The sequence below is a fragment of the Plecotus auritus genome (assembly GCF_963455305.1).
Source record: "Plecotus auritus genome assembly, chromosome: 9".
NCBI classification, from domain to species: Eukaryota; Metazoa; Chordata; class Mammalia; order Chiroptera; family Vespertilionidae; genus Plecotus; species Plecotus auritus.
Window position 1 is genome coordinate 124544542 of NC_137783.1, and position 7740 is coordinate 124552281.

A 7740-nucleotide genomic window follows, 5' to 3' on the forward strand; every position below is an offset into this window, starting at 1 on the left:
TATATCAATGAGTTGGTCCATGCTAGAACCTGCTCTGCTCACACACTCACATACATTGCAGACTAGAGAGCTGACTTCCCCAGGAGGCATGAGCTCACAGGGCAAAGCTACCATGCATCCAAGTAGCACAGTGGCTGTGAAAGAAAGTTAACTTAAAAAATAATACTAGCCCTAGCTGGTTTGGCTCAGTGGATAGAGCGTTGGCCTGTGGACTGAAGGGTCCCAGGTTTGATTCCGATCAAGGGCACATGCCTGGGTTGTGGGCTCCATCCCCGGTGGGGGGCGTGCAGGAGGCAGCTGATCAATGATTCTCTCTCATCTCTGATGTTTCTATCTCTCTCTCCCTTTCCTTTCCTCTCTGAAATCAATAAAAATATATTTTAAAAAATAATACTAAATCCCCCAGAATTAATGGGTTGGAGAGAAGCAAAGAAAATTTATAAAAAATAATAAATATCATCAAAAGGGGTAAAACACAATATGAAGTAGGAACTGTCAGTTTCGAAGAAGAATAAAATGAAAATATAATTATAAATATAATACTTAATAAAATGATTAAGTATTTATATTAATAAATACAATTTCTTAATAAAGAAATAAATAACAGATCAATGCAACTGAATAATAAATTATCTGGCAGGACTGCCCCAGGAACTTCCCCATGAGGCAACAGAAAGACATAGAAATGGCAATGATTTGAAATTTCCCAAAGATGTAGGAGAGCTGCAGAATTATCAATATTAGTTTCCAAGGAGAAAAAATAGAAAGGTAGAAGTAGTAGAGTTCATGACTCAAAAACAAAAGAACATATGTTAATACATTTGATAACCTGAATAAAGTAAATGTATTTCTGGGAAAATATAAATTCTAAATGGGTAAATGAAGAAATAGAAAAATTAAATAGAATAATATCTATAAGTAAATTAAAATGATAGAGACTGTCCCCTCAAATTCCTCTAAAATGTAGACTCGGCTTCATAGTTTACCATTAAAACTATTAAGAGAATTCAGTGAGATTGCCATATTCAAGATAATTTAAAAAATCAAGTGTTTCTCTGCAATAATTCTAAACAGTTAAAAAAACAATATATAATAGTACCAAAAAAATTAACTACCTAAAAAATACACAAATATTTACAGAGAAAATTTGAAAGTTTGCTAAGGAATAAAAATGCATATGTATGTCCTGTTCATGGAGAGGATGTTTTACTGTAGTAATGATTAATTATCTGCCCTGGATGATGTGGCTCAGTAGTTTCAGCATCATCCCTTACAACTAAGGATCTAGGGTTCAATTCAGGTCAAGGGCACATATCTGGGTTGCCAGCTTGATTCCCGGCCTGGTGTGTGTACAGTAGTCAACCAATCGATGTATCTTACATCAATGTTTCTCTCTCTCTCTTCTCCCTTAGCTCCCTTCTCCTCTCTCTAAAAGTCAATGGAGGAGGAAACCAAGATGGCGGCATAGGTAAACACCTGAACTGCTGCCTCGCACAACCACTTCAAAACTACAACTAAAAGATAAAATGGACATCATCCAGAACCACAGGAAGGCTGGCTAAGTGGAAATTCTACAACTAGAAAAGAAGAGAAAAGCACACTGAGTCTCACAGGAGCTGCAAAAGGCAGAAGTACGGAGGCGCGCGCAGAGAGGGTTGGCAACTGAGTACGCAGCTGGCTTTCGCAATCGGGAGGGAGACACAATCTCCCAACTGCTCTGAACTCCAGTTCTGGGTGAGACTCTGGGGACCCAGACTCATACGGGGAGAAAATGGACTGTCTGGCAGTGGGTGAAACTCGAGGGCGGCTTTCTCTCAGAGGTGCTTGCAGCGATTACCGAGGGACACTGAGACCCAGGGGCCTCTTAGGGCAGGGCTGACAGAAAGCCATTGCTGTTTGCTCCACCCTGAGATCCCACCCCATGAAGCCATTGCTGTTTGTCCCGCCCTCAGACTGCATCCCATCCAAGCTGAGTGCAGAGGCTTTTGCGTATGAATGGCCTGGTCCTTTGAATTCTAAACTTACCTAACAAACTGCAGCTGAGTCAGTGAGACCCAGAACATCCAAAAGAAGGCCCAAAGTCCCGCAGCAGCTTGCATTGCTTCACAGCTGGGCCTCATCTGAGCACTTCCAAAACCCAAACAAAGAAGAGGAATCTTCAGATCTCTTAGCTCTTACTGGGTGGCCTCAGGCAGAGGCTAAATTAGCACCTCCTTGGAGATCCAAGAGCCAGTGTACCCAGGGGTCAGAGTAGGACCATTCAGATTACAACTCCTCAGATCCATAAGGCACACACTCAGGGGGCAGACTCAGTGAGCACCAAAGCCCCACTGAAGCAAGTCTTGTCTCATAAGGGTGTCTCCAGCACAGAAGTTCTCCCAGCGTAGACACAGCTGATCCTCACAGCCAATTGGCCTGGAGGTCAGTTCCTCCCAGTGATACCAACAACAATCAAGGCTTAACTACAACAAGACAGTGCTTACAGCCCACAAAGGGGTGCACCAAGAGTGTCCACCTCAGGTAACTGGGGAGGCCGACCCACTGGACCCTATAGGACACCTAGCACACAAAGATACTCTATGAACTCAGGGAAGCAGCCAAAATGCTAAGACAAAGAAACAGGTCACAAATGAAAGAAATGGAGGAAAGCAAACTACTGGATATAGAGTTCAAAACCACGGTTATAAGGTTTTTCAAGAATTTTCTAGAAAAGGCCGATAAATTTAGTGAGACCCTCAAGGATATGAAAAAGGACCAAGTAGAAATTAAGCATACACTGACTGAAATAAAAAATAATATACAGAAATCCAACAGCAGTCTAGAGGATTGCAAGAATCAAGTCAAAGATTTGAAATACAAAGAAGCAAAAAACACCCAACCGGAAAAGCAAAATGAAAAAAGAATCCAAAAATTTGAAGATAGTGTAAAGAGCCTCTGGGACAACTTCAAGCGTACCAACATCCAAATTATGGGGGTGCCAGAAGAAGAGCGAGAGCAAGATACTGAAAACCTATTTGAAGAAATAATGACAGAAAACTTCCCCCACCTAGTGAAAGAAATAGACTTACAAGTCCAAGAAGAGCAGAGAACCCCAAACAAAAGGAACCCAAAGAGGACCACACCAAGACACATCATAATTAAAATGCCAAGAGCAAAAGACAAAGAGAGAATATTAAGGGAAACCAAGATGGCGGCATAGGTAAACACCTAAACTGCTGCCTTGCACAACAATATCAAAACTATAACTAAAAGACAAAACGGACACCATCCAGAACCATAGGAAAGCTGGCTGAGTGGAAATTCTACAACTAGAAGAAAAGAGGAAAGCACATTGAGAATCAGAGGAGCTGCAAAAGGCTGAGGTACAGAGACACACAAGTGTGTGGAGAGGACGGGCAGCTGTGTGCACGGGCAGCTGTGTGCACGGGCGGCTGAGTGCGCGGCTGGCTTTCTTAAGCGGGAGGGAGACGGAAGCTCCCGACTGCGCTGAACTCCAGTTCAAGGCGAGTTTCTGGGAACCCAGATTCATTCGAAGAGAAACTGGACTGTCAGGAAAAGAGAAAGCACACTGAGACTCAGGGGAGCTCGGAGGCAGAGGTCCGGAGGCACATGCGAGCATTGAGGACGGGCGGCTGAGCACACAGGTGGCTGAGATCATGGCTGGCTTTCTAAAGCAGGAGGGAGACGGAAGCTCCCGACTGCGTTGAACTCCAGGTCCGGGTGAGTTACTGGGAACCCAGACTCATTTGGGTAGAAACTGGACTGTCTGGCAGCGGGTGAAACTACAGGGCAGCTTTCTCTCAGAGGTGCTTACACTGATTACCGAGGGACACTGAGACTCAGGGGTCTCATAGGGCAGGGCTGACGGGAAGCCAAGGCTGTCTGCTCTGCCCGGAGACCCCGCCCCATCCAAGCTGAGCACAGAGGCTTTTGCAATTTTGCAAGTCTTGTCTTATAAGGGTGTCTCCAGCTCAGAAGTTCTCCCAGCGTAGACACAGCTGATCCTCACAGCCAATTGGCCTGGAGGTCAGTTCCTCCCAGTGATACCAACAACAATCAAGACTTAACCACAACAAGGCTTTGCACACAGTCCTCAAAGGGGTGCACCAAGAGTGTCCACCTCAGGTAACTGGGGAGGCCGACCCACTGGGCCATATAGGACACCTAGCACACAAAGCTACTCTACCAACTTAGGGAAGCAGTGAAAATGTGGAGACAAAGAAACAGATCACAAACGAAAAAAATGGAGGAAAGCAAACGACTGGATATAGAGTTCAAAACCACGGTTATAAGGTTTTTCAAGAATTTCCTAGAAAAGGCTGATAAATTTAGCGAGACCCTCGAGGATATGAAAAAGGACCAACTAGAAATTAAACATACACTGACTGAAATAAAAAATATTATACAGAGACCTAACAGCAGACTAGAGGAACGCAAGAATCAAGTCAAAGATTTGAAATACAAAGAAGCAAAAAACACTCAACCAGAAAAGAAAAAAGAAAAAAGAATCCAAAAATTTGAAGATAGTGTAAGGAGCCTCTGGGACAACTTCAAGCATACCAACAGCAGAATTATGGGGGTGCCAGAAGAAGAGCGAGAGCAAGATACTGAAAACCTATTTGAAGAAATAATGACAGAAAACTTCCCCCACCTGGTGAAAGAAATAGACTTATAAGTCCAGGAAGCGCACAGAACCCCAGACAAAAGGAATCCAAAGAGGACCACACCAAGACACATCATAATTAAAATGCCAAGAGCAAAAGACAAAGAGAGAATATTAAAAGCAGCAAGAGAAAAACAGTTAATTACCTACAAGGGAGCACCCATATGATTGTCAGCTGATTTCTCAACAGAAACTATGCAGGCCAGACGGGACTGTCAAGAAATATTCAAAGTGATGAATAGCAAAAACTTATAACCAAGATTACTCTACCCAGCAAAGCTATCATTCAGAATTGAAGGTCAGATAAAGAACTTCACAGATAAGAAACAGCTAAAGGAGCTCATCACAGCCAAACCAGTATTATATGAAATGCTCAAATGTATTCTTTAAGAAGAGGAAAAAGAAGAAAAAGGTAAAGATAAAAATTATGAACAACAAATACATATCTATCAATAAGTGAACCTAAAAATCAAATGAATTAAAAATCTGAGGAACAGAATAAACTGGTGAATACAATAGAATCAGGGGCATAGAAAAGGAGTGGACTGACAATTCTTGGGGGAAAGGGGTGTAGGGGGTGCGGGAAGAGACTGGACAAAAATCGTACACCTATGGATGAGGACAGTGTGTGTGTGGGGGGGTTAAGGGCAGAGGGTGGTGTGGGAACCGGGTGGAGGGGAGCTATGGGGGGAAAAAAGAGGAACAATTGTAATAATCTGAACAATAAAGATTTATTTAAAAAAATAAAAGTCAATGGAAACACATATCCCTCGGTGAAGATTAACAACAACAACAAAAAAGATATTAATTCTCCCCAATGTAATTTATAAATTCAATGCAATGCTAATAAAAGATTCACAATGGAATTTGTAAAGGAATGCAACAAATTCATTCTTTTTTTAAAAAAAAAGATATATATTTTATAATTTCAGAGAGGAAGCGAGAGGGAGAGATAGAAATATCAATGATGAGAGAGAATCATTGATCACTGCCCCTGCACTCCCCACACTGGGGATAAAACCTGCAACCCAGGCATGTGCCCTGGCCAGGAATCAAACTGTGACCTCCTGGTTTATTGGTTGACGCTGACCACTTAGCAACACCGGCCAGGCAACAAATTCATTCCTGGTGGATGAATAAAGGTCCATGAATAGTTAATCAATTAAAAAAAAATAAGCGCAACGAAGGGCCATGTACTGGACTCTGAGATTCATGAACTTGGGTTTGATGATGTCTTTGGAGCAGAGGGTATCAGGGGGATAGAACTGAGATGTTTGCAGCACCAGTTATGTCCAAAATAGGCACCAGAAAAGGAGAGCCACATAGCTTTGAAGGTCCTCCTTACCCCAGGCCTGAATGAAACAATTTCAGGTAGAGCAATTGGGGCCCAGGGAGAAGTGTGTACACCCCCCGCCCCCTTTTTTTAAATCCTCACCTGAGGACATTTTCCCATTGATTTTTGAAAGAGTGGAAAAGACAGAGAGAAATATCAATATGAGAGAAAAACATTGATTGATTGTCTCCTGCATGAGCCCGGACCAGAGCCTCGGATTGGGGAGGAGCCTGCAGTCAAGGTGCGTCCCCTTACCAGAATCAAACCGGAGACCCTTCGGTCCACAGGCTGACGGTCTATCCACTGAGCCAAACTGGGTAGAGAACAAACTATCTTTTCATGTCGGTCATCTCTCAACCTGTTGGCCTCACCATGTCTGAATAATAATAAAACAGAAACCTATTGTTATAAGTATTTCAAGCAGAAAAGAGAGCCCAAAATGTGGAAAATAGAAAAAAAGAAAACAACAACAGAAAACCCATACACATCATTAGTGGAAGGGAAGCATGTGTAGTCAGCCAGGCAGGAATACCAGTTGAGAGGCAGGATGAGGTGTTGGCCCTGATGCATTAAAGAAAGTCAGGAAAAAAGAAAAAAAAAGTCAGGATTTGGAGGTTACAAGTCTCATTGGAGATGGGATGGTGTTGGAGTGAAGGTCTGAGGAAACACAAAGAATTTCCTTCTCTGATGATTCTCCACCTGTCCGAGAGGGCCCGCAGGATTAGAGTTGGAAAAGCGGCAGGCCTGGAAGATGAGAAACAGATTTGGGACATGCTGTAGCCAGTTAGAGCACAAAAAGCCACAGACTCAATTCTTCCTTGACCCTGAAACATTCTCACTGGTCCAAATGCCAGGTTTCCTCACTTTTCCAAGTGTGCAGGGCCTGCAGGTAAGCACATCTATATGCCAAGAAGGGCAGTTATACCAAACAGGGACTCATGTCATCATTATCCCAGTCTTTATGAGTGGTACCTGCCCCAGCTTCCCTTCTAAGATCTGGTGGGGTCAGGTCTCCTTGCTGTGAGTTCCCCATCCCTGGGAGTAGATGTGGTGAACTGGGAGCACTTGAATCATGTTGGGGGCTTCAGAGAAGGGAGGGCCCTGATTCTGGGTAGTATGCCCACTCAGGCGGTCTGACCAGAGGGTTCAGTTTTGGGATTATGGGAAGAGAGGTGCGAGTCTCCATTGAAGCAGAGAAGCCGTTTTAATTCAAAGAAAATAGGAAGGCAAATCACTTTGACCTGAAAGGACTTTTTGTTTACTGAGCCACTATGTTGTAAGCCATGTCTCTCCGAAGGTAAGAGAAACCAGGGATTCCAAAACAGGACACAGAAAGCCAAACAAGCACTCCTCATTTTGCTAACTCGGCAGATTGAGACAGGCTCTCCGGTAAATCTCAAAATTTGACTTTGCTCAATCACAAGCGGTAAATTCCCCGTGTTAGATGATCCTGCCAATGGATGTAAAGGAAAAGGAGTCTCATTTTGACACAACATTTTATTGTCCTCCTAGGTTGAAACCCTTTTCTATTTTGTAAAATTGGAAAACATGCTTAGCAATCTAGATATCTGAGTAGCTTAACCGGTACAGAAGGTTTAATGATGATTCATAAGATGTACTTATTGTTGATGATTTGAAATTTTAATTAAAACTTAAGAGGAATTATTGGCACTTAAAAAGTATTTTCCTCTGCAAATGAGTTTTTAGTTTTACCAATACTATACAATTCAATAAGGGATTTGGG